General features: G+C 42.4%; 1 protein-coding gene across 12 annotated transcripts in view; it reads right to left on the reverse strand.

Annotated features, from left to right (window-relative positions):
* CHL1 (cell adhesion molecule L1 like) overlaps nucleotides 1-27,976 on the reverse strand; it is a 136,849-nt gene that overhangs the window by 81,405 nt on the left and 27,468 nt on the right. For 8 of the 12 annotated variants that reach the window (XR_010433390.1, XR_010433389.1, XM_064667152.1 and 5 more), the window contains exon 2: nucleotides 23,980-24,060. The exons of 2 other annotated variants lie outside the window; for them this stretch is intronic. The gene's annotated coding sequence lies outside the window, so the exon portion shown is untranslated. Of the gene's footprint in view, nucleotides 1-7,686; nucleotides 7,754-8,854; nucleotides 8,873-23,979; nucleotides 24,061-27,976 lie in introns of those variants that run through there. 2 more of the 12 variants (XM_064667153.1, XM_064667156.1) reach the window with 2 other exon arrangements.

The following is a 27,976-nucleotide window of genomic DNA, read 5'->3' on the forward strand; positions in this document are numbered from 1 at the left end:
ACTCGAATTTCTCCCCAGTATCCCCCATGATGGATGGATGGATAGATAACTGTGATTAATTTTAATCTATCAGAATAATGTTTAAATATTAACAAAACTCATCCCCAAGTTCATTTAAATTATTAACACTTGATTATCTATTAATTGATTGTATTATTTTTTCATCAAGTGCTGGAGTTTCTCCCCAGGACTGTTGCTATTCCAGCTCCTTCCTATCACACTGGATTCAGCCATGGCCCTGCTCCTGGTAGTAAACTCAACACCCAGGAGTAAGAAATCAGCATTTGACTCAGAAATTTGGACTTCTGAGCAAGTTCTGTTTGTATGAAACAAAAATATCTTTCATTCTAAGGTTGTATCACTGGTTTCAACCTTATTTTACTACTCCTAAACTACTTCACACAGACAAAATCCAGTCCATCAGAGAACAGCAACCACCTCACCAGGCAGGTGTCTGCTGCCTTGGTACAAACTTAACATTTTGCTTTGAAATTAATTTTTAAATTAACTACTTTTGCAAAATATTTAATCACACAGAAAGCAGAAGGTGCATTTTCCTGCAGGGGAGATCATGTCACTGATAAAGAATTCTCTTTAACCTGCATGTGAGGAACTTATGACTTGAAAATGCCCAGCCCCATAGGATAAAACTTGTGTGACTAGAAACTATAATTACAGACCCACTTGCACATTATTCATAATTAATGATTATATCTATTAAATACAGCCAACTTTTATACCTTTTCCCCACCTAAACCCCCATTTTAAGTACTGTTTTTCACACTGCTGCTTATTTTCCTCAACAGAATTAAAACCATACCCTCAGGGAGTTCCAAAATCTTACACAACCAATGGTTGTGCTATCTTGGTGTTGACTAGAAGGGGTTGGGTAGGACAGGGTGTGGTTGTGACTGGGGTCTGAGTAAGACTAAGACACAAAGATTTAAGACACATGTATGAAAATTCTGCCTCTATTCTGAGGAAACCTGCCACAAAAATGCACATGGCATTCAAAGGCCATTTTGATGGAAAATATGGTATTAAAGGACAAGGGCAGTCAATGTTTGCATCAACTCACTTGGAAATAAATATGATTCTTTGCAAGGGCGTGGAGAGACAGGTCAAGGGGGAATGGCTTCATACTGAAAGAGAGGAGCTTTAAATTAGAGATAAGGAAAGAAATCTATACTGTGAGAGTGGGGAGGCCCTGGCACAGGTTGCCCAGAGAAGCTGTGGCTGCTCCTGGATCCCTGGAAGTGTCCAAGGCCAGGTTGGACGGGGCTTGGAGCGACCTGGGCTGGTGGAAGGTGTCCCTGCCCATGGCAAGGTGGTGGAATGAGATGAGCTTTAAGGTTCCTTCCAACCCAAACCATTCTGGGATTCTATGAGTACATGGTATCAGAAAAAAAATTAAATATGAAGGGAAAATTTAAGATAGAAAGCTGGCTTGGAAGGACAAATGAATGAGACGACAATCCAGACACACAAGGGGGCTGGGAAGGGGAAAGAGAGGATATAAACAGCTTTAAGGAAGAAACTGCAAAGCTGTCCCTCTTGCCTTGGTTACTGTTGTATTTTGGACATGACATCCCCTTCCCTGCTCCCCTGCTGCCACAAAGCCCTACAGCAAATTCCTGTGGCACATGGATGGCCCAGTGCTTCTCCTTCCCCATCTGTCATCCTTCCCACACTGGAAACACAGGCCAGGTTGGACAGGGCTAGAGCAACCTGGGCTAGTGGAAGGTGTCCCTGCCCATGGTTTGGGGTGGAACAAGAGGATCTTCTTTAAGGTTCCTTCCAAGCCAAACCATTCCATGATTCTGTGATATTGAAGAAAACAGTTCTGGATGATTGGTGCAGCTTTAGGAAGCAGTTTAGCCCAAAGCCAAAGTGCACACCAGAAGTCAGATAATGTTCATGATGCCTGGGAGAATCCATCCATCAGGACAGAGGATGACATATCCCACAGCTGGGAGCTGCTGAGGAGTGAAATGGGCCAGAAGCAACACTCAGACAACCTTCACACTCATGAATTAAAAGGGTACAAGTGGAGAGCAGGGAGAAGGATTTGTGAGTTACAGCACATCAAAGGCTTAGTGACATTGGAGTAATAAGAAATAATGAATATTTAACTTCCAGTTCTTATTAAAAAACCTATTAATGTTTTATTTTGTCATCCATAATAAACCAAGAAATTAGGCCAGTGATTCTTAATGACACACACAGTGCTCTAGCAAAATTGCTGGACCAAAACAAAGGCTCTCCAGAGTAAGGGCAGGCAGGAGTGGGCAGCTGAGGCCCATCTCAGGCTGTGTTTTGACTGTGCCAGTCTCACACATAAAACCAGCACTTCCTTGCACTCTAAAAAATGTTTGTGAGGGCAGAGCACGAGCTCAGAAAGGGATGATGTGGATTACGAATCTCAAATCAGACCCTGTCACTGCAGTCCTTCTCTTTTCCAAATCACTGTGGTGCTTTTAACTAAGGAGATGGTCTTGGTTAGGAGGCAGAAATTCAAATTCCAGCTCTGCCAGACTTTACATATGATCCTACTGAACTTCTCTGTGTCTACCCATGGTGCACCTTCTCCTTCCATCTTTTGGACACCTGCCCTGTTCATACCATAAGTTTCTCAGTGCAAAAAAAAAAATGTTCCCTGGACTTCCCATGGGATACACAGGCTTATTCTAATAACAGTACATTTAACCACAGCTTTAAAGTACTATTTAAGCCTTATTTTGAGGTGCATTTGTTCCAAGTTTGCCATGAAATTCAGGCTTTCAATTACAAACAAAAAGATGCTTAAATCATCCCAGTACCAGTTCATAAATGTGATACAGACATTTAACAGAAGAATTGACAGCACCTGGGATCCTATAAAAATGATTAATTAAAGTGTGCAAAACCCAAGTAATATGAGTAATAAGTGCCCAGGGTATTCAGCAAGGTGAAATTAGTAGAATTCTATATTTTGGAAGACCTGAGCAGGGAACACCATCTGCTCCTGCACAGCACTGCGGGCACAGCTTCCATGCTCTGTGGGCTTTCCAGTGCAGATGAAATGACACCAGGAGACCAAGCTACAAGTGAAAATGACTGACTCTTGGGTTCCTGACACCTACTGCTGCTATAAAAAACAGGGAATCAGAGGGAATTGGGAACTACAGAGCTGCTCCAGCCACAGATCCAGCCTGGAGGGGACTGGCAGGAGATAAAAGGCACGTGCATTACAGCACAGTTGGGAAAAAATCCACAATTTTCCCTTCTGAAGGAATCAGTGACAATGAGAAAACCCAGAGCTTCTGCTGCAATTCCTTCCTCCTCTTTCTCCACAGAGAAGCATAGAATTCCAGAATGGTTTGGGTTGGAAGGGACCTTAAAGACCATCCTGTGCCACCCCCTGCCATGGGCAGGGACACCTTCCACTAGCCCAGGTTGCTCCAAGGCAACCTGGCCTTGGACACTTCCAGGGATGGGGCAGCCACAGCTTCTCTGGGCACCCTGTGCCAGGGCCTCCCCACCCTCACAGGGAAGAATTTCTTCCCAATATCCAACCTAAACCTGCTCTCTTTCAGTTTGAAGCCATTCCCCCTTGTCCTGTCACCACATGCTCTTGCAGAAAGTCTCTGTCCCTCAAGTCAGACCTGGTCTAACTGGCACAGTAAGGTCACACTGACAGCACCAACACCCAACCCAGTGCAGTGTCCCCCCTCCATGGCACAATTCCCCCCTCTCCACTCCCTCACAGGCTTCTCCAAGCTCCCCAAAACGCCCACTATTTTTTGCTCTTTTCATGATTTTCCTTCTTCTCATTCCACCAGGAGCCAGGAAACCACCTGACTTATCCCTGGAGAACACCCTGACTCGCTGAACTCCAGCAGGGAGGTAACACAGCCTGGGGGGACAGCCCTGAATTCCAGAGGAGAACAGTTTTCCTAAGCTGGGTTCAGCTAATCAAGGTTTCACTGCAGCTCCCCTGCTCTACCTCAGTCATTTATCACATGACAGGACCTCGAGTGCAGATCTACTTTGCATATACTATTACTTATCAAGAGCATTTAGTCACAGGACCCTCTGGAGAGCACATTATGAAAGATTATGGACTAATTGTACCAAAGACTCCCCTGGAGAATCCCAGTGCTCCAGTGCAGAGGACACACACGGCTGCTGCCACAGCCCAAGTGTCAAGGATGACTGGTGAAAAGGTTAAAGCTCCTGCTTTGGATTCTCCACAGACTAAAGTGGCCCCTAATCCCTAATAATTTAATGTATTTGCATTAATGTACTAGTGAATCAATATTTGCTTTAGCCTATTGCACGAAATAATTTGAAACGTTTCTTCTAAATCCGGTTCAATTTCATTTCTTAACACTAAACCACCTTTATTTCATCATATACGAGGAGCCTAATTAATATTTCACGCTCACTACTTAGGCTCAGGCTCACCACAATCAATTCCAAAACCCAGCTTCCACAGGACTGCTTGGAGCTTAATCTTCCTTTCTGCACATGCAGTGCACCTCTGGTTTGCACTGGATTTCCATCAAGCTGATCTGTTCCTATTATCATACCTAGACCTTTACTGTTAATTAAAAGAGAAAAATAAGTGTATCATTGTCTCTACGAACAGAGGGTCTATTTCCCCTCCCTCTTCTCATGTTCTTCCTCTGCACTTTTTGCCTACAAGGCATAAAGTGCTGGGTGATTTCCAAGCACAAAGTTTCTGAATTTAATCTAAATTAAGCCCCATGTCCAATTTGATAACAAATCCCTCCAATGTAAGTATTCACACTTTATGATTGTAATTACATACCTAAAAATCATGATGTGACAGTGTTGACTAATGCTCCAGGGCAGATTTTCCTATCCTTCAATTCATACAATCCATCTGATCCATCTACATGTGATTGTTCTCTTTGGTCTTAGGCTAAAAAATGAAATTTTTCAAGCTATTTCTTCCCATTATAAATGTTTCTGCTGGGAAAACTGGACACTTTCTTTCTCATTTGAAGATCTCTGAATCCAAGCCACAGAGTTAATAAATACATCTGGAGTTCATTTATTTTCTGGAAACACCAGCTTGGTTTTTACTGTAACAGACATCACTCCTGAATTACTCCTGACTTCAGGAACTTGAGTTGCTAAATTTCAAAGGATTCTTCCATAGGAAGAACCGCCAAACAGCCAGTTTTTTTCCTGGTCCTTTTCCACAGCCTTTCCAACTGCAATTGAGGAAGACAACTAAGACTGGAAATATGCCATTCCTAATCCCAAGCACTCTGATATAACTGGATTTATATATATATATATATATATATATATATATTCACATTTATTTCCAAGTCTAAGAATAAAATCACCTTTCTGGAGTGCAGGAGCGACCTTCAAGCTTTTCCTTCTGGGAAAAAGCTGGACATCAGCATGTCCTCCTTTCACAGGAATAAACTCTGAATATCAGGATAAGCTTTCCATGCTGCCAGAGCAAATCTGGGCTATCTTTTCCACTTGGACCAACTTATGGGGCCTGTGCAGACCTGTGGAGAGCCCAAAACCCTCCAAGAGCTTCAGTCCCTTCAAAGAGGATGCTCCTGTGAGGGGCTTGGGAATCCTGCACTGCTGATAATTAACATCCATCCCTCCTCTGCAGCAGGAGCTTCCCTGCTGACCTTCCTACCAAAAGATGCAGCATTTTAATATTAAACAGCCACAGGGGGGAAAAAGAGAGGGAGGGGGTGGGAGGGAAAAAAATTAGACTGTTAAATTCATAAGTTTCTGTGCCTAAAGGGGATCAAATTCAGTCTAAAATTATCCCTTTGGACACGTTATGGACAGAGCTCTCAGAACTCAGACACAGGAGCTGAATATACTCAAATTCCTCACCCACCACACAGAAGTGACTTTTCTTTAGTGAGGCAGCCAGCAGCTCTGCTGGAATACTGGGGGGAAAATGAGCAGATCCCACCTAAGCAGAGCTTTTCCTGTGTATATTCCACTGATTCTGGGTAGAGTGCACAGCAAGGGGGGGAGGAACCTGTGATTTCAGTCACTTCTTTCCTCAAATATCACTTTTTGCAACTGCAAAAGCCTATATAAGGAGGCTTAAAGCTTGTTCTCTGGAAGCACTTGTGCAAAAAATCCCAATCACGCCGTTGCTCATGGAAAATAAGGAGAATTCCATGAGAAAAGTCAAATTCATAGTCACTGAAATTCCCTCCTCATTGGAGGTGTTTGATTAGCAATAGGCCTTGCACTGATAAATGGGAAAAATACATTGATCTAATGCACAAAATTACCTTAATTAACATGAAAACCTAAATATGCCAGTGTGGGGCATTCTGAAGTTTTTTCCTTCTGTATCCTGCTTTTCCTATGGAGAAATGTCAGCAGAGCATTGAGCAGACAGGAAAGCTGGAAGACTCATTAAACCCCTTTTAAACCATGAAGATGTGCAAAACTGAATATTTTCCAGGCTCATTAAAATACAACTTAATTACAGACCTCAGGTTTATCTGTGTCACCCAATGTCACAATACTTCAAGGCAGGTGATGAGGGGAAAAAGGCAAAAAAAACCCAACAACTGCATCCAGCAGCAGAATAATCTGCATTATTCATCAGCAGTCCTGCAGTGACAGATCCCAAATAATTAGTATTACTCATGTTAAGTTGTGCAATTCCCCTGCCTGAAGAGGAGCCACAAAGAAATGTAAAGTAATTTTATAAGGCAGAGAGGCTCTGGAGCTGCTGCAGAGCCAAAAGTGCCCACGTGGCTCCAGCAGAGCAAAGTTCCAGCTTGGGGTGAGGAGGAAGAATAAACCTCCCCAAATAACATGGAGTGGCAAAAATGCAGCTGTCAAACCAGAAAAGTAAAGGAACTGAGAACAGGAAAACCTGTGACTTTGCATTTAAGGGGAAAAAAAAAAAAGAAAAAAGAAACAAAACAAAACAAACAAAAAACAAACACAAAAACCAAAACAAAACAAAAACAAGAAAAACAAAAACAAACAAAACCCCACAAAAACAAAAACAAGAAAAAGAACCCAAACAGAAGCAAAAAGAAAACAAAGGAAACAAAAACCAAACACACGAAAGAGAAAAGAAAGAGAAAAGAAACAAAAAAGAAACAAGATACAAAAAAAAAAAAAAGGATAAAGGAAAGATAAAAAATTCTTCAAAAAAAAGTTGTGAAAAAGATACAAGTGAGATTAAAAAAAGATTTTGAAATATACAAAAAGATAACAAAAATACCATAGAAAAAGATATAAAATTATACCAAAAGCATATCATAAGCATGAAGAAAGGATACAAGATGAGATAAATACATTAAAAGATTAAGATACAAAAAGATGCAGAAATGCAAAATGTTAAAGGATATAAAAAGGATACAATAAAGATGAAAAGATACCAAAAAAGGAACAAAACACATAAAAAATACAAACAGAAAAGAAACAACAAAAAATAACAAAAAATAAACAAACAAAAAAGAGAGAAACCAACTGTTTCTCTGCTCTGCAGGTTGTTTGTTTTCCCCCTGCCTTACAGAACAGAACTATTTTTCCTGGCTAATTTTCTTTCAGTTGACACAGACATGAAAATTTAGTCCAATTTTCCCAGCAAACATCTCTGTTCCACCTGGAGAGCCCGGCCCTGAGGGGTTATTGATGGGTTTTCCCAGAGAAAGGATTTACCTGAGGCAAAACTGTTCTGCCTGTAGCACGGGAAGGAAAATGCTGGTTCAGCTCTGCAAACACACACCTGTGGGACACACACAGACCTGCTCCAGACCTGCATTTAGGGTGGAGCCAGACAGGGAAACAAAACATTTTGGCAGAGCAAAGTGATCAATATTTAAAATTAAATTTGAGTCTATGACTGGTAAATAGAATATTCCCCTTCTTTCCCATGCTCAGGGCAAATAAGGCCATCACAGAAACTTGGTAAAATAAATCACATTTCTTCTGTTCAATCACCCAAAAACAGATAGAAAGAAAACTTACACCATCTCCCACACAATTTCATACATGAGTAACATGTATTGACACTCGACTGCAACATGGATAACATTCTTTGACAGAAATGACCATTTTCCCCAGCATGTTTTCACCCCAAAAACGAGCTGGGATGTACTCAAGGATTTTGCCCCTCTGCCTCAGATCTGATAAAATGAGAACTTCATGTCCTGGCTGCCACAGAACATGCTGGAGAAGAAGAAAGTTGGGATTTAGAGGATGGGATGTCAACCTGGATTCCCATTTTAATACTTATGAGAAAATTACCCTACTCTTTTCTTTTTAGCTGAATTTTTCTGTCCTCTCCAGCTTCAACCAACATTAAGCAATGGATTACTTTCCATCCTCATCCTTCCATCCTTCTCTCCACCTGTTTCACATGAACTTCCTAACAGGAGATTTTCCCATTAATACAAATAAAATATGTATCTTTTATTTAAGTCCATGTATTCTGAAATTCATGACAGTGATCTAGGACAGAGTCCTAGTAAGTTTGGTACAGAATTACAGAATGGTTTGGGTTGGAAGGGACCTTAAAGCCCATCCAGTGCCACCCCCTGCCATGGGCAGGGACACCTTCCACTAGCCCAGGTTGCTCCAATCCCTGTCCAACCTGGCCTTGGACACTTCCAGGGATCCAGGGGCAGCCACAGCTTCTCTGGGCAACCTGTGCCAGGGCCTCCCCACCCTCACTGGGATGAATTTCTTCCTAATATCCCATCTAAACCTATTATCTCTCCATTTCAAGCCATTCCCCCTTGTCCTGTCCCTCCAGTCCCTGATGAAAATCAGGAACTTGTGTCTCTACAAGCACCTCTGTCAGAAAAGATAATTGACAATTACTTACTGTCCACATAGAGCCAAAGGTAGAATTACCACTGAGGTAACATGAAAGTTAGGAAGAGATTCCTGGTGACTTCAGCAGAGTTTGGATCCCTTTTCCACAAGGAATCGCAAGAGGCTACGGCAGAGTTTTGATAAATCTTCCAAAACTGGAAGGGCACTGCCTCGATGTGCAGCTGTCCCCATTTATTAAAAAGACAGAAAGAAGCTGCTTCCACTTAGAAGGAGCCAAAAAAAAAAGCTGCCAGGCAAAACCTGGCACATCCCACAGCAGCCAAACACGGAGCTCATTAGCCGGGAGCGCCTGCACAGTCCTGGTGACTTTTCCTGCTCATGCCAGCTGGGAATGTTCAAGGTTGCAAATGCTTGTGGTAGGATATTTTAAAAATCTAACCAGTGCTAAAGAGAATTTGTTTTTCAGCTCAGGAAATCAGTGTTTGCTGAAAGATTCCTACAGAGAACCTGAATTCAGGTTCTTCAACACTGAAATGTATCAGAAACACGGTTTGTAAGGAAAATCTGGTGTATTTAGCCAGCAAACAACTGGTAAAAAATCAAATTCTTCTATGGCCCAGGGAAACAGAAATGTTAAAAGGAATTGTCCCAGTAAAGGTTATTTTAGATGTGAAGAAAAGCAAAAAGCACCAGTCACTTGAGAATAAACTCAGATGTCTCAGCTCTGCTTCAGCTCAAGGTTTGTCACTTCAGCTCTGCCCCACTGGGGAGCTACGAGGGGACATCAGACACAGCTGAGAGACTGAGAAAGCAGGTTTTGTTGAGAGACATAAAAGAAAAGAAAAAAAACCACAACAGCAACAACAACAAAGCCCCCACAAAACCCGTGGGCTAAAACAGGAATTCAGAAATACTGATTATATAGGGAAAAAGTATCCTGATTTTATATCAAGAAACAATGTTCTGTGATACAACTCTGCAGAGAGACCAACAAGAAATGGAGAGACAAATATAGGTACAAAATAGAGACAGAGATAGATACAGCCCAGGCATGAACACATCACAAACACTCCCCAGAGTGGTCTGACACACCAAGGCACCCCAGCTCAGCATGAACAGCAGGACAATCTTGGACATCTGTCCCTCTCTGGTGACACATCAATCAGCCATTTGACATCCCCAACCTGCTTTTCATCAGCTCAGAAATTACAGACCTTCTTTGGGGGAGCCTGAGTGCTCCTCCTCCTCCTCCTCCTCCTCACTGCTCAGGGGGGCTCTGGTGCCTCTCCTGCCCCCTTGTCCTTCTCCTGGATGTCCCTCCCTCCTCACCAGGACCTGGTCCACGGGCTGTGGCTGCAGCTTCCCCAGGGAATCATGACTATTGCAGGGAATTTAACCTGAAACGCTCTGCAGATGCAACGAGTGGCCATTTAAGCAGTGAGTCATCTTTTCTGGGAGCCTTTTAAGGAACTTTGCTGGCACGTTTTCAGGGCGAATTTCTTCATACTTAGTTTTGCAATTTGCAGGGTGATACATCCCCGAGCTGGAAATGTGGATCATATGGCAGCAGAACCACGTTTATCAAGGGAAAAGCATTTAGCATTATATTTTCCTGAGTGTGGTACTTCCAAAGCCTGATCTTAAAACATCTGAGTCTGTCCTTCTGCCCTATTTCAACGAGCTCCTCTTTCAAAAGAAGTCAGCTGAACTTGGCCAAAAAATATTAAAACTCTATCTTTCGTTACAGCTGAGAAAATGATATTTTAAAAAGTTTTAAAATGAGTTCCTAAACTCAGCTCATTTCTGTCTCTGACTGTCAGAGCAATCTCAAGCTATTCTAATGCCTTTTTTTTATTTTATTTTTTGGGTTTTTTTTTGGTTTGGTGAGGTTTTTTTGGTTGGTTCCTTGGTTTTTGTTTTGTTGGGTTTCTTTTTGCAGTTTCCAGCATATTTTCACTTACTTTTGTGCTCTTTCTGGGAGGGTTTCAAATGGGGGCAGTTTGCCTATCAACACATTTTATAAAGCCAAATTACTGAAAGTACCATGAAGCTCGGTGTAATTACTGTGTAAGCAATTAAAAATCCTCAAGTACTGTTATTTCCTAGGCTATGATGGCCTCTAACAGAATTTCTCTTAGATCAACATGAAACACTTCCACACTTTCATTTTTCCACCCTGAATGTACTCAGGGTGCAAATCTGTGTCACAGAGACTACCAGGTTCCTTTCAGGGGGATCTCAGGGTTCAGTAGAAGACCCTCTACCAGTCCATGAGATGTGGCACCTTTTCTTTTCGATGACATTCTCAAAAAGCAAATTATTTTTGGTTATTCCGAATTCCCTGGTGGATGTCAGTGTGCATCTGCCTTTGCTGCGTCACCAAAGTGCTGCCTCTCTGTTGAGATAATGCCTGCAAGTATTTTTATCCCTCTTTCCAGAGAGGAATGGGTTGCAGATGGGTGAAAGTGGCAGACTTATAGACAAAAAAACCACCCAACTGAGTCAGAGAAATGTGATGAGTCATCTAAATGCAGGAAAATAGGGAGAAAAGAGATTTGCTCTCATGTCTTGCTGTAAAACAAAGTCAATAATATCTCATGCATCCAGGTCACTAATTTGGACAAATCAGTAGAGAACTGGACAACCACCTGCACAGAAACAGTAAAAAACTAAACTATTTCTAATCACTAATTAAGCTAATTCCTTATGTTTCAATTACTTGTCAATGAAATGAGCTATAATGGCTAGTCCTGGAAGTCTGAAGAGATTGATAGCAAAACAATACACCTAAATGTACACACAGTGATGGAGCAGAGATTAAAACCTCATTAGTCCTGTGTTAACCTGTGCTTTGCATGTCAGAGCTCACTGCCTGAATACACAGAATGACAGAATGCAATATTTATTCTGTCTACATATAAATATATATATGATCTGTAAAGGACTCTTAAATCACATTAAGGAGACAAATCAGTGGTATTAATTACATAGTTTATAACTGAAAATCTCAGTTCTACCACTCTACAGTAAAACAATTTCTTACCCTTTCACACACATAGAGAAAAAAAATCCCTATTAAATCCAATTCCTTTAACACATGATCCTTTTCTTGATGTATTTCTCACCAAATGATGGCACCACATTCATTTGATGCCTCATGGCACAATCATCCTCCCATCACCAGCATCTGGACCTATTAACTCCTGTGGGATCCAGTGGGGCACTTTTCCATCAGCCACAACACTCAATGACAGGTCACTTGTCTTGCAAGTGGGAGAATGACTTTGAACAGAAAACAGCGTGAAGAGAAACCGAAGCTCAAGTTAATCCTGATACCAAGCAACCTTTTCTCACTGATCTTTAATACTTGCTACAAGAATTAAAAATCAAGTTTCAGGTCAGGACATTGCCAGCAACCCCCAGGAGGCCAAAGGCTCCAGCTCGTGATGGGAACTTCAAAAAATATGTCAAAAGCATTAGCAGTTCTGAGGGAGACAAATGTTTGTGTTCAAGCCCTCTGGTTAAAGCCAAAATTTAATAATGAGTGGCATCAAGAGCTGTTTTTCATTGCAAATCAAGTAACAAGCAAAAAGGATTGCAAGTGTTTTCTGAATATCACTGGTTTAGTGTTCCACGAGTGCCTTGACAAGGCTAAAACATGGAAATCTTTCGTAAAGCCACTGCTTCCCAAAATGCTGGGTTAAAAATTATCATCTTGAGAACACCAGGGTGAAATCATCATTTATTCAATGCCAGGCTGGGCTTTCAGAGTTTTACTGAAAAATACTCTGCTATCTAAACTCTACATGTAAAAACAGCCCCCAACCTCCTCCAGCTCCTCCCAGGGAAGGTGCATTGCCCCCCACCATGGGGGCTGTCCCATCCTCACCCACCAGCCCTGGGCACAGGACAGCAGCACCCCAGGAGTGTTGGGGGACCCTGAATACATCCCCCACTTCCCAGGAATTCACCCACCAACCTTGCATACAAAAATTCAAGCAGAAGCCCTTCAGAGAGAAACGAAAATCCCGTGTAATGAGCAGGGGTTTGGCCAAAACTATGCATCTTGATTTGGGGGATAAATGTTAGAATGCTGAAAAGGACTGGTTTCATGAAAATTTTTTTTTTTTCTTGGCAAAGGGAAAAAAACCCACTATTTTCTGGGACAGCTTGTTGAGGAAATTAGGCTCTTTACACTTGTCCCATCTATCCAAAACCCTCCATCGCTGGCACACGGGGAAATTTCAAAGGGAAGAAACCCAAACTTGTGCCTCCACTGAGAAAAAGGGCATCGCAAATTCTGTTTGAGAGCAGCTGAGTGGCAAATCTCTACATATTTACTGGCAACTCAGCCAGCCTGGGCCTAACATAGGCTGGGAGTAACCCAGGATTATCTCCTGCCTACTGGGGAAGGCACAACATGCCCGAGCTCTGCCCAGTGCAGTGACTGGGAATGCAAGGCAGCAGGAAACCAAAACAGGCTTTTGGGTTCACAGGTTACAGAGTACCTTGTTTGGTAAGAAAGGCTTGATTTTTAATTACCTGGAGAGAATTACTTTCCCTGTTATTTCGTGCTCTGGGGTTATTATTAACTTTTTTACATAAATCTGCATTGTAGAAACGTAAACCCAAGTTGGTTAATGAAAACAACCGCCCTGTGGGGACACAGCAGCTCAACAGATGATCAAAAAGCCTCATTAATCTGCAGGATTTCATGAAAGAATTAAGAAAAAAATATGTATTTCTCTAACACAGGCATGAAGCACCCTTGAAAATATCTCTCCCTTCTCCAAAACTAGTTTGCACAGCAACAAAGGCTCCCTCAAATCTGAAACTAAATCATTAAGCAGCAGTGGGAAAGCACCCCTTGCCCGGCCGAGGAGGTTTCATAGCCCTCACATCTGTGCCCTGCACTCGTTCATTAATTCCCAAAGGAGGATTATGAGGGCAGACAGTGCCCCTTTGTCTCCCAGCGTGGCACGCTGAGGATACAACCACAAGCCCCTTGTTAGTGGGTGTCCTCCTCACCCCTCTCCCAGAGCCAGAACTTGTGGAGTGACGACAGAAGCCGCGCAGGAGCCCCGGCCAACGCAAACTGTCGGGGAGCAGCAAACAAACACTGGTGGTGTCACAGCAGCCTCTTCCAAGCACTCTGCTCAGGGGGAAAATCTGGAGCAGCAGCCCTACACCCTCACACCTCAGCCCTTCTCCTCCAGTTATCAAAGCTCCAGCCCTCAGCAGGCACAGAAATCTACTGAGCATCTGTCAGGTGTCTGCATGCAACGGAGGAGATCATAGGAAAACAACCCTTTGGAACAAACATGCCTATTAAATCCGGGAGAGCGATAACGGTATCCAAGTTCTTGAATTTAATGAGGCAACAGCACTTAGGGCTGACTCTTCCTAAATGTATATATGGAAATAAATCCCTTGTAATGAACTCATGTGTCAACTGGCTTTGCCCTTTCTGCATGTTAATGATAAAAAATTCCAGTCAAATTATTCCAGGCACTGAATAGCCAGTGTCCTGTACTTACCCTTAGCCCTGTGTGCAAGGACAGAACAGCAACTGCACTGAGGGGAAAAGGCACATTAGGCCACCTGGTAATAACTCTTTTCCCTCTTTTGCCATATTCAGACACGATCAGCAATTTTGGTTTTGGCAGGATAGGAAATGCTAAGCTTGGCAGGCGAGTGTTTAGAAGAAAATGACTTTTTCAAAGGTGGTGAGTGAGGAAATATGCAAAGTGAAATCTCTCCAAGAGATATCTGCTTGCTTGGGAATCCTATTTCCAGCCAGCCAAGGAAGATGGTACAGCCAAATAAACAGATTAAAAACCTGTCGGTACAACTGAACAACGATCAATCTTAGAGCTCCAGAGGAATAACTTCTACTGCAACAATTTATGATCTGGCATGACAGGACGGGTTTGGAGGAAACATGTCAATAGCAGAGCAGCATTTAAAGAAAATCCCCGAGTCATTTGTCACGTCTCTGTCAGGCCAGACTCGGGCGCGAGTCGTTCCATAACGAGACATCAGCTTTTAGAAACTGGAGCTGCAGTGACTTTCAAGGCTTCTGTTGCTGACATGTGGCTGATTTGGTTAGCCAGGGTATAATTTTGTGAGTCTACTCAGCGCACACGTGCGGCATGGAAAGCAGGAATCCATCCGGGCCCACCCCCCGCATCCGGAACGAGCAAGAAAACGGCAGAGGAGAGGGGAGCAGCTCCCTCAGACAAACGGCAACTTCTGCAAACACTTCCCCCAGCACTTGTCAGAGATGGGAGAGACAGCTCTGCACGGAGCATATGTGGCTTGGGGAGGGAGATGAAGGGCTGATCTAACGAGAGCTGGCACCTCGCCAGGGCCCGGGGTGCAGGGAAGGAACGGGAATGGGCCAACTCTGCCTCGGCAGCGGGTGGAGGACGCGGGGCCGGTTTGTTCCTTTCTGGAGGAACATCAGTTCACCCCATCCAGGGTGGATCAGGGCGTCAGAATCGGTTCTCAGCCTGCCAGGAGATAAGGTGATTCCTCATCACGTGAAGACTGAGTTGCCTCAAGATAAAACACTGGTAATGCTGGTGAGTGTGGTCACAAATCACATCTCTCTGTGCAATCACTTTGCTTTCCAAAGTCTTTCCAGTTGCCACAAACACTATTCAGAGAAAATGGTGATTTCAATTTCTAGTTTGATAATCTTCATGGGTCTCATTAACTTAATATTTTAAATAATAAGAAAAGAAACTGATATCACAGAATCACAGAATATCCCGAGTTGTCACAGGATGCAAATCTGTATACCTAAAATTTGCTTATCTCCTTTTTGCTATTAATTATTACACTTTTAATCACTTTAGATTCTTTAGCATTTACTTATTCTGTCAAATAATGCATTTAGAAAAATAATTCAATAGCCCAGTCGCTTTCAGAAAGTGAATTCATCTTTCCATTTCCTGAAGGGACCTGTGTTGGTTTTTCCTTTTAAATTATTTCTTTATTCCAAAGTACAGGACTGAAGGCACTTTCTTATTAAATCTGTCACAGAAGGTGACTGTCTGACTGGAAGGTGGCATTGAAGAAAAGGGGAATATTGCTCATAGCAGAATGAAATGCATAAATGTTCAAGTCTACGGAGGCAGGATTTGGAAAGGGATTAAACTACTAAAACATAAGAAAAAGTAGGCTGTAATTTTTCAAGAGGATCTTATAATGGTTTACCATGCCTCTTTAATACATTTATTATGTTTACCATGTATTTATTATTTCAATGCTCTCTACTATTCTGTCTCAGACAGACAGAGGACAGCACAATGCTACACACTGGCCAAGTCTATAACTAATATTGCTAACAAAGATACATTTTATATATATATATATATATATAAAACTAACCAATGCTTTAATTCATGCCACAGTTTCAGCCTTTTTCCCTATCCACAATAGGAATTTGCCCTCATATTTGCCTTTTCACAGAATCACTGAATGATTTGGGTCAGAAGGGGTCTTAAAGATCATCTTGTTCCCACCTCTGCCACGGGCAGGGACACCTTCCACTATCCCAGGTTGCTCCAAGCCCCATCCAACCTGGCCTTGGACACTTCCAGGGGTGTGGAATCTACATCTGAGGACTTTCTTCTCCCACAACACACTGCTATATTTTTTGTTTTGTTGGTTTGGGTTTTTTTTTTAAAGACTGAACAGTCTCTCAGTTCGGGATTTTAGGACAGATTCTTTCAACTCATTTCAACTAAAATTGTCCTGCATTTTCCCAAGGTGAAGACTAGCAAAAATATACTAGTTTCTCGTGCCCATAATACAAATTCTTAGCCCTTTTCCTGGAAGGACTCTGTGGGCCTTCCCCTCCAAATTCAGCATGGATTCCACCCGTCTTGGGGACACAACCTTTGCCATTGCCATGAGAAACCACTGCAGTGCTATTGGGCCATAAGCCTCTACAAATCCCAGTGCACACCAGCTTAGGAGACATTTCCAGTTGAACCCTTCCCACCCCTCAAACCCCCATGTGTTGGAAGCTCCAGCTACCAAAACACCAACTCCTCCTCCTCCCTCTCAGCCCTACTGCTGTCAGACTGGACATGCTCAACCTCAGAGGGACCGACCAGGACCTGCTGCTGGAGCAGGACAGTCCCACAGCACAAGGATCAGACACCAGGAGAGCAAAAAAGGGAAGGAAATGCAATGGGAGAACATAACCATGACTGCAGTGCACTTATAAAAACAAGAATAATGCTGTCTGGTTAACAATAATTCATTTGAAGCAGGAGCTGGGATCACAAGCTGAGCAGAGCTTAAACCTATGTGAGTAAGGTACAGCTGAATAAGTCATTGAGGATTAAATTCTGTTTGAAATACTTCAGGTATCTGCTGAAGTTCTCTTTAAACTACCAGTAATTACTTTTTAGCACTGTCTGGGAATGGCTAAGGTCCCAGAGGGTAAGAGATGGTCAAACAGAACAGCTGTTTTTAGGAAGGGGAAAAAGGAAGCCTACATAGTCTAGTTTCAGATCGCAGGGACAAATGATAAAACAATGAAATTGTAAGCACTCACAGGAATATAAAGTGAGAAGAAACTGCCAAGATGAGTTTGTGGAGAACTAACCATGTGAACCCAATCTTCCTGGGTTTTAAATCAGAATAATTACCCTATCATAGGAGGCAATCAGATGTGATACATTGTGAACAAACATATTCCTCTCTTACAACAAGAGTGAAACCACCACACAGATTTACCAACTTCTGAGTTTAGACTGACAAAAAAACACACTCAAAGAACAGTTTTCAATAGTTCACTTCCACATTGAGGGAACAAACACATCAGGTGTTTGACTTGATCCCATATTTTCATGAGTGGCTCAGGTCACAGGCAGTGTGGAGGATCCACCAGCACCCAGTGACAGCACTGACATCCCAAATTATTTGAAAAAAAATCTGAAATCATGAAGTTAAATTAATAAAAAGGTATGCAAAGTCCTACCTATTTTGGAAATAATCAAGAGCAAGATTTAAAATGTGGTTTTGGATGGGCAGCAGTACAGTGAGGACAGAGAGGTTGGAAAGGATAAAACCTAAACGTGAGTCAGCACAGCTCTGCTGCCAGAGACAAGTGGTGTTTGGGGAAATATTAACAGATGTTAACCACACGACACAGGAGGTAATTATTCATATGAGATTTAGAAAACATGACCTAGAAAGAAGGATATCTGCTCCCTCTGTAAAGAGAGAGGGCTGAAAATGAGACGTGGCAGCAATATCCCAACACATTACAGGGTTTAATTAAGAAAGCCACGCTCAGTTGTACTTTGTGAACACAATCAGTGGCTGCCTTAATTCACTGAGAGGAAAATTAAGGACAGATAGTATGAAAAGCTTTCTGAGCTATACAGATAGTTAATCATTTCAATACATTATCTCCAAGAAGGCTGCTGTGACCTACTGCTGGAAGCATCTAAAATGACCTTGACACAACCCCATCTCCTGAGGCAGGATGTGAAGTGGGGTCCAGTGGGCTGAGCTGGTTGACCCCTTAGGATCTCGTGCCAGATTTGCATTCTGACACTTAGTATTTTTAGAAATAACATCATATAGAAACATTATCTCCTCTGAAAAAGAATCATTTAATTTTGCACATCTGACTGGGGCTGCCCCAGCACAGCACAGCTTCATATTATCTTTTTTTTTTCCAATTCATATTAAATACTGGCAAGGCAGGTCAAATATGTGCAATAAGTTGTCCATATTTGAGAATTTTCAAAGAATCTGTCCCTAAAGGCACCTCTTTATCCCAGTGCTCCCAGTTTCATCTTTTCCTAAGAAATACAGTCAAATAAAACCAAATAGGAAAAGCTCCCTTGTTACACTTCCAACACTCCTGTACATATTGATTTCTTCACATGGTCTACTCCATATTCTCTTCAGGAAAAAGCCATTCAGGAGGTGGTGTGCAATATAATTCCTTCATTGTGACATTTGAATTACATATTCTTACTCATTTTTCCTTAATTTACTGAGCATTTGGTAGTATTTTGCAGTAAAGTTTATTTCAGCATCAAAGCAGAATTTTGTATTTCAATTTGCTGAAGTAACACGTGACCTTTGCTGCTGCTGAATTTATTTTAACTTTGTATTTTCGTGTGATTTTATTAACTCATTTATATACAGCTGGATTACACTTTATTACCAATCTATTTTCTCTGTGTCTACAAGTGTGTAGTAATATAGCAGATAAATTTGAAATAATAGGAATAACAAAAGTAGTATTATGCACAATTATAGCTGGTAGCACCCAAAATCAGACATCCTTAATAACAAATGACAATATTATATAAAAGAAATACCATCTGAAAACCGATTTTGCACGGGGTATTAAAGGCTTGATGGCTCAGGAGATGGGTAATAGAATAAAAAGCCTTTTATCTCAAGGTCATCAATTCAAATACCAGTCAGAGTGATAGCAACTGAAAGCCATTTGATGGGGGTGCTAATGAACCCAGTCTTGTTACTGGAAATTTAAGAACCAGCTTAACATTTAGGCCTTTCTGCTGGCCCTGGCACAGCCAGCCCAGAAGTCCCAGAGGGTGTGAGGAGCAGATCCAGCCCAGCAGGCAGAGCTTTATTTCCCTTGTTATCCACTGCCAGCCCCAGGCTGTGTCACTATTTTAGCAGCTCCCTCCCAGGTACCTGCTCTGTTCCAAAATCCAACAGCACTGCTGGGCCTCTTATTGCTTGGAAGGCTGAAAAACAGGGTTGGGCTTTCAGCAAGTGACCACTTCAGGTGATGCAAAGGCAACATTCCAAGCTGGAACAATTCCCTGCATTAATGCATCACTTTTTTTTGATATCTTACTATTTTTCTGGCATGTCTCAAATAATGTGCCAAAGTAAACCAATAAAGGGGGAAAGAAAAGAATCCCTGTGCAAACTCCAGCAACTGTTCAGCTGGTCTCACACCAGCCAGCCAATAAAGCAAAGCACATATTGCATGACTTGACAAGCAAATTCCAGATCTTCTCAAATAAAATCCCTGCCTAATTTCCTTTGTTCTGTTATAATACCCACACAATTTACTGTTGGCTCTGGTATTACCATGATGCAAAGCACTGATAAGAAACCCATTGATGTCGTCCTTTTTATGCTGAATGAGATTTTTATTAAAGAAAAAAAAAAAAAAAAAAAGAAAAAGGCATCCCAGAAGGAATTTGCTTTCATATCTTACACAGGCAAAGCTCAGGGTTTGCACATGCAAATCAACACCCACAAATACCTGTTTGCAAGAGTAAATGGGGGCACACGGAAGCATCAGAGGGATAAATAATCATATATTGAGCAACCTGCTCTGGTGAAAGGTGTCCCTGCCCATGACAGGGGGTTGGAATGAGACAGTCTGGGAGGTCCCTTCCAAACCAAACCACTCTAAGATTCTGTAGTAACAGGGTAAGTGTTCTTACAATCTCTAATTGGAACACCCAGATTCCTTTTTGAATTGAGGCACCCAGACAACCTCTCCAGGTCCCTTCCAGCATCAGTTATTTTAAGATTCTAAAAATTAACCACCTCACACCTCATGTAAACTCCACCTTCAGTAGTGCCTGGGTTTAGGGAGCTGTTTTGGTTTTCAGAACTGACTAATGGATTCATTTTAAAGGTACCCAGGTGCCTGAAGATGCAGTTTACGACCAGCTTGGGTTTATGATGTCTGGAAAACCAATTCCCTTAGTGCAACTTTTCCTCAGTGCAATAACCATTAGAATGCTCAGCCCTTACCCAGGGGAGACAGCAGAAATCCCCAAATCCTCACTTTTCTGATGAAGATATGCTTCAGCACCTACACTTCCTCAACTAAAACCCTGTGGATGTATTTTGCTGCTGCACTTGATAATTTATTCCTAAATCCTGATAATCTCACGATATTTATAACCCACAGCTGAGTGGGAGCAAAACCTTTGATTTTATGGAAGCTCTCCAGATAGAATCTCAGAATGGTTTGGGTTGTAAGGGACCTTAAAGACCATCCAGTCCCACCCCCTGCCATGGGCAGGGACACCTTCCACTAGCCCAGGTTGCTCCAAGCCCTGTCCAACCTGGCCTTGGACACTTCCAGGGATGGAGCAGCCACAGCTGCTCTGGGCAACCTGTGCCAGGGCCTCCCCACCCTCACAGGGAAGGATTTCTTAAAATCCAACCTAAACCTACTCTCTGTCAGTTTGAGGTCATAGAAATATATGCTAGAGGCCATACAAATTTTGGATCCTCCATCAGCCCAAGATGTGCAGCCTCCAACACTCGATTGCCATCCCAGGTTTCCCTTCTAAGTGGTCACAATTTACCAACTCTGATTACCTGAGGTGAAAACTAGAGATCACTTTGGTTCAGCAAAGAGCTCCCCCCTGGCTTGCAACATCAAATGGCCCTACTTGCTTCGTGTCTATCCAGAAAACTTACTGTCAAAAATACTGAAATACGGATTTGAGTGGATTTTGGAATGTGGAAAAATCCCAAATCCATCAGTTAAGGGCATTACCTCATGTGACACACCTCAGTGAAGTCAATTTTCAAGGATAAGCGTGTGACAAGCTGACTGGAGGAATTCTCCTTTAATGCATTATTAATTCATTTATTATTACAGTTATTATAATCTTTATGCAGGGCACTGAAGTTCAATTTGTTCTGTATGAGCTAATGTTTTTAATGAGCCCTTTCTTCTCCTCAGGATGGGAGCTTCCTTAACCACTTATTTAGCTTTTAAGCACGCAGAAAATGACATGATGATGTACCCTCCTCATAAATACAGCCTCCCATATCATGCCCTGAATTTTAAATGAAAAGAAATGATTACTAACTTTCACACCGCCAAACATCTTTTAAAAGGTAATAAGACTCATGAACTCTAAATATAGGAACTTCATCACACAATAGAAATCTTAATTACGATTCCTCTCTCTGACAAAGAGGAGAAAGGCATTCAAATAAAAAGGCCCTGTGTAAGTAAATGCAGTTCTTTGTGGGGCAGACACTGGAACACAGATTAACTCGAGTCTCAAGCCCCATCTGAATGGCTTTGGGTTCATTCTCTGGTCACAGCAGGGCAGAGAGGTCACGGGGCTGAGCCCTGCCCCGAGAAACTGGTTCAGTCGGGGAGGAAACGGCACATTAAGTAGAAAATTAGGTGTGCTTAAAGTTGGGAACCAACGAGAGGAAAACAGCCCATTCCCAAACATCCCCACTGCTGTCAGGACCCCCGAGCACACCCAGCTGGCTGGGAAGGCTTTGGGGACCTTTCCTGCCAAGGGAGAAGCTCAGGGTGTTCAAAACCCCCATGGATGTGGCACCTGGGGACAGGGGTCAGTGGTGGCCTTGGCAGTGCTGGGGAACAGCTGGATTTGGTGACCTCAAAGGTCTTTTCCAACCTAAATGATCCTGTGATTGTCTATAGAAAGCTGCTCAAGCCTGCACTTTGTTATCTCTACACTTCCAGGATTTCCCCCTTGAAATGGAACAGTTCAGACCACGGGATGCTCTGACAGAGATCACAGGAGGATAAAAAGTAGGAGAAGGTTTTTGGGGGATATATGAGAAGGTTTTGGGGGTGTTTAGGAAGAAACAAGACAGACTGTCCCCTCAAAAAAGCAGAGTAAGTATTTATTCTCCTTTCTCCCACATACCTAAAAAATAGCCATGGCGACCTTTCCAGATGGCTGGGCTTGAAAAAGGGAAAGTTTATAAGCTGATTTACAAACTGACAGGAAAGTGAGCTTTTCAGGGCAGAGCTGCCCCTACAAAGAGATAAATGAAAATATAACCAGATTTTATGGAGATCTGGAATCACACAGCAGCTGAATCCCACTGCCTGATTAGCTGGGGTTTATCAGAAACCAGTGAATTATTTTCTACTTGAAACAATCACTGGGTGTAAGGGAATAATCAATTTATCAGCGGGAGTAATACAAAATAAAAATAATAAAAAAGTTAGAGCACTGTTCAGAGACTACATTTTATCAATAACTTTATCTTTCTGAATTTTACAGACCACAAAAGTTCACAAAATGAAACTCAGCAGCAGATGCATAAGATGTTCTCAGCCCTGCTCTCTGCAGCAGCCAAGGCCACGAGTAGAATATAGAAAATCCTAATAAATGGTAGCTCAGAAGAAAGTTATGGTGTAAATAATTCCCATTATGGGCAAATCTTTGGCCTTAGAGTTCCTATTAATAAAAGTTAATGGGAAATGAATATATTGGTAGCACAGACTCCCTTTTCACCAGCCACAAACAGAAACAGAACATAGAATTATAGGAGGGTTTTTTACTGAACAGGATTTAAAAATAAATAAATAAACAGCTAGAAATCCCTTGCCAGTGTGATTATTTCCTCCAAGCACATCTCACTCCAGGAAGTGCCCACAGGTACTAAAATCCCCTGGTAACAAACTGTCCTAGGGAAGTCCAAGCCATAAATAACTCCAGGGCTCCAAACCCTTTTTTCCCTGCTGAACAGTTGTTGGCAAAGCCACCACTAAGACCCTGCTCTTCCGCTATTTCTCTTCCACAGGCCCAATTTTAAAGAAATCCAAGGTCCATCTCCCACTGTGGATCCAACCCTCAGGTGTTTGAGGTAATTCACTGTCCCCATAAACCACCACCACCAGCTGCTGGGGAGCAGAATGGGAGACTGACCTTGAAACGATCAGAATAAAATAATTACAGCACCTTTTTATCTAGAACTGAGGGGGTTTTAAACTGTAAAATCACAATTTCCTCACCATTAGTTGCTACAAGAGGATAAAGCCTGGCTTAGGGCTCAGCTACACACACAATAACAAGTGACTGCTTGACTTGGAAAGAGAAGACAAACAAGCCCCATCTGACCTCAGAGAGCTTTCAGGCTTTGAAATCATGTCTGCATTCTTCAGGGAATTAAAATCACATGGAATTACTCCAGAACACACTTACATGCACAAACAGATGTACACACACACACACACACACACACATGTTTATGCTTTTACAGAAGGAATGTTAAAGACAGAAATGGTCACAAAGGGGTCCACAATGGTTACAATGACTTTAACTGTTACGAATCAGAAATGGAGGTAAATAAAATCTGCATCCAAACCACAAATATTTAATTTGAAAGAAAAAAATATGCATTTCTAACCAGTACATGCAGCTGCTTCTTCATCAATGCATGGTCAGTTTGGAGTTTTACATCTGAGGGGTTGTCCCCACTTTACTGCATCTAGAGAGAAAGACAAATTTTGGATTTGATAAATGGAATGTCATGTGTTGAATTTATCTAAACCAGCATCTTTATCAGCACAATTCCTTTGCTTTATTTTTTTTTCCCTCTGTGTCACTGAGTTTATGACTGATCTCATTCTCCTTGCCCTTCATTTAACTGGAAAAGGACAGGCTTTTCCATATTTGAATAACAGAAGCAACATACCCCATGGAATAGAAAAAAAAATGGGCTGAAGCGAGAAAATCTGATTCTTATTCTAAATCTGGTTTGTGACCTTGGAAGGAGTCACTTCTCTGCACCTCCACTTCCCCTCTGCTTCTTTGCCTTTCTTGTCTGCTCCCATTACAAGCTTTCTAAAGCCTGTTAAGTGTTTATATAACACCAAAAGATAAGATTCAGCTTTCTTTGGAATCAAGAGATAACACAAAACCAGAAACAATAAACCTTATCAACCACCACTTACATTATTGCTCTCCTGTAGTTCCATTATTATGAAACACATTTCAAAATGATTTTCAATAGTTACTTCCCTTTCAAATCAAAGAAAAAATAAAAAAAGGCTCATGAAAGGAAAATGTGTTCAAGGGGAAACAGATCTGGTTTATTACAATATATTCCACCTGTTTTAAACACTTTGGCCAAGAGCTGTATTTCTATATCAACCTCTCTAATAGCTGGGCATGTCACACCTCTGCTGTTGACCTGGCACCTCGATATTCCCACCCACAGGTGGGTCACAGGAGGTTTTCCTATGTGCTGGAAGCAGGAAAGCCAAGGGGAAGACCAGGGAGCTCCAAAACCACTTCTCCTGCTCTCCCAAAAGAGAGAACACGCACACAGTGTAAACTCCAGGCCAACTCCTATGTCAACAAGGAGAAAGGGGAGCACACAAGGAAATTTTGGTCTGTTTTTACCTTTGTGGGTCACCTTTAAAAGTGATTTTCTTTCCAGCCTCTCTGTATGAATGACAAGATATTCAGTGAGGTGTCTTAAGGGAAAAGAAGTGATAAAGAGGAATCCAGCTAACCTATTTTCTTCCTTGTCACTACTTGATAATCTCTTTATCTGGTCTCATCTCACCAGTTGCAGACAGACTTATTTCCCCACGGACAGATCCAATCCTTCTTCCAAAGTGCACATGTGAATATGCACCTCCTTTCCCACGGTGTTTTAAGTTCACATTGGAACGTCCCCCTGATCTTTTGGGGTACATATAGACAGATTCAGCCCACACAGATGCAAGTGTATTTTACATTGTACATGCTTTAGTCTTTCAGATAGTTTCTGTGGTCAGGGGCACACCAAGAACATTTACATGAACCTCCCCATCAACAGCAGTTTGCAATTTCACTGAAACACAATTCACCAGCACATATATTTTAAATTTCAACCCCTTTGTCAATAAATTATGGTTTCTGATGTGAACAGAAACCATTTTCTAAAGCTCTGCAGTGATTTAGGAACCTCAATTCTATTTTCAGCTGCACCTTAATCCTTCTTGACTTCTATTGAAGGTTTAGCTTAGAAATGTTTGCTCTCCTGCTGGCAACACACTCAGCCTTTCAGAGGGCCTTTACCTCCACAAAGTAATGTGCCTGCAATTTGTAATGCCAAATGCAAATTGCCTGATCCACAGCCTGTGCCAGCTGGGCACAGCCCAACAAAGCTGTGGCAGCCTGGGCCAAACTTTGCAAGACATGCCTGGGCTGGAAAACAGAGCAAACCCAATCCCAGTCCCACACACAATCACCAGGGCTGCAAAGGGGAGTGGGAGAATCCTTATGCTGGGAATCAGTGCAAAACAGGCCATTTGCAGGATTTCAGTTCATCACAGCCCTGGATTCAGAGAGTTCAAGACAAGATGCTGTTATTCCATCAGGTCTGGACTTCCTGCCATTACATTTCCCCCAGTTATCTCTATATTAAGCCAATTCCCTTGTAATTGATTAAAACCTCTCCTCCAAATAAAAAAAAAATCTTTTTATTTAGAGACATGGGGAAAAAAAAAAAAAAGGAATTCAACATCATTTTAATCAGAGATTCTAAGGGAGGAGGGAATTTTTATTTGTATGTCCCCCTTCTCCTATTTTTTAATCTATCTCCAAAATCACAGCAGAGAATAGTAACTCAAGTGCTTTATAGCTTGAATTCATTCTAATCAGCTGTCTCCTATCTTTACCAGCTGTTTGTCTGCTTCTCCCATTTAAGCTGTGCATCTTGGACTTATTGATCTAGTAAGCTTTAAATTACAGCTATCCATGGAAAAAAAAAGAAAAAAAAAAAAAGGAGGCAAACTATAACAGGAAAGACCAGAGCTGATAAAGGATTTCTGAAGGGCTACTCACTTTTGCTAAAAGAAAATCTTAATGGCATTTCCTGGAGAGAAGGTCTGTGGGGCTGAAGTTATCAGACAGAGGAAGGGAAAATAGAGCTCACAGGTTGGAGGAAAGGATTTATATCTAAAACATTTTCAGTGGAAAGTGTAGGAAAACATGGGGGGAAAAAATACAAGATATAGTATTAATAAGCTGGTCTGTAGCACTGGGTTTGTTGGGTTTATTAGAGCCATATAGTTTGTAGCAGCTCTTGTTTCAGGTCTAGTTGAAGCAGTAAGGATTCACTGCTCCCCAAAATCACTCCCCAAAACCATTGCTCCCATCAGAAAGGCAGAGCAGGAGCAGAGCTGATTTCAGTGCCCAAGTGCACCCACTGCAGCTTCAGCTCAGACACTGCTCAGGGGGTCACTGCAGGCTGTCCCCAGTGAGCCATTGGGGTGTCAGAGGATCATGGAATGGTTTGGGTTGGAAGGAACCTCAAAGATCATCTCATTCCAACCCCACTTCCATAATCAGGGAACCTTCCACTGTCCTCCTGAAGGAGCTCAGCTGACCATAAATATCCACAGTTCTCCCCCACCACAAATCCAACACTCCAGTCAGTGACACCAATTCCCACAGGAAGGTGATCTCAGCTCCTGACAACATGAACCACCTGCTGAAGGTTATCCAGCATTTTGCCCAAGTCTCCTCTGTACCATGAAGGCAGAATAACAACTGAGGTGTCTCTGCCCCAGGTGTTCCTGTTGGAAGGAAAGCACCATCATTCCTCCTGTGCAACAGGCACAGCCAGCTCTTGCTTCCCTAGCTCAGGTTCTTGGTCCCCTAGCTCTGGCTGCAGCAAGATACTTAAGTTTAAAACCCAACCTATTTCACAAAGGCATTGCTGAAACCATGTATGTTTTAATAAGAAAACCTGACTCCCACTCTGTGCTGAAAACTCAACCTGTTGCTTGGTTTTTCAAGGGAAAAAATCTGCAACCTTACAAACTGGAATTTATGACAACCGCCCTAGAAACCTTGTGGCCTGAATCAAAGGCAGGTGCTCTGGTCTTATAAATCTACTGGGATTTTTAAAGATGAGAAATTAAAGTACAATCCTTTTCCTCTCTGGGTGTGGACAGAGTGTCTGTGTGTCTGGACACCCAGTGCTGCTTTCTGCTCTGCCAAGGCATTTTATTGTTCTGATGTGCCACAAGTGCAGTCGCTTTGCTCTTTCAGTTTTCCAAAAGGTCAGAGGGAGCTGACAGATTTCTGAGTGAGGGAATGCAGTTCATGCTTTCATTCACTCCCTGACTTTGACACCGTGTTGCAGCTCAGAGAGGTGTGGTGCAGGGCAGGAGAGAGGCAGCAGGGCACAAAGATGGCTTTAAGACATCTCTGCTCCCTGTGTTGAGCTGCCCAGGGGCTGCCCTGCTCTCTGACAGAACCAGCAGCAAACGCTGAGCCAGGATTAGGTCTGGCGTGACCTGCTGCCTCTGGCCATGCCACAGATGGCACAGGCAGATTCCCAGGCTCCTCCAGCTCCTGATGGCAGGGGAAGAGCAGGGATGAGTGGTCCCTGCTGCAATGTGACC

Source organism: Pseudopipra pipra, chromosome 11 (assembly GCF_036250125.1).
Source record: "Pseudopipra pipra isolate bDixPip1 chromosome 11, bDixPip1.hap1, whole genome shotgun sequence".
Taxonomy (NCBI): domain Eukaryota; kingdom Metazoa; phylum Chordata; class Aves; order Passeriformes; family Pipridae; genus Pseudopipra; species Pseudopipra pipra.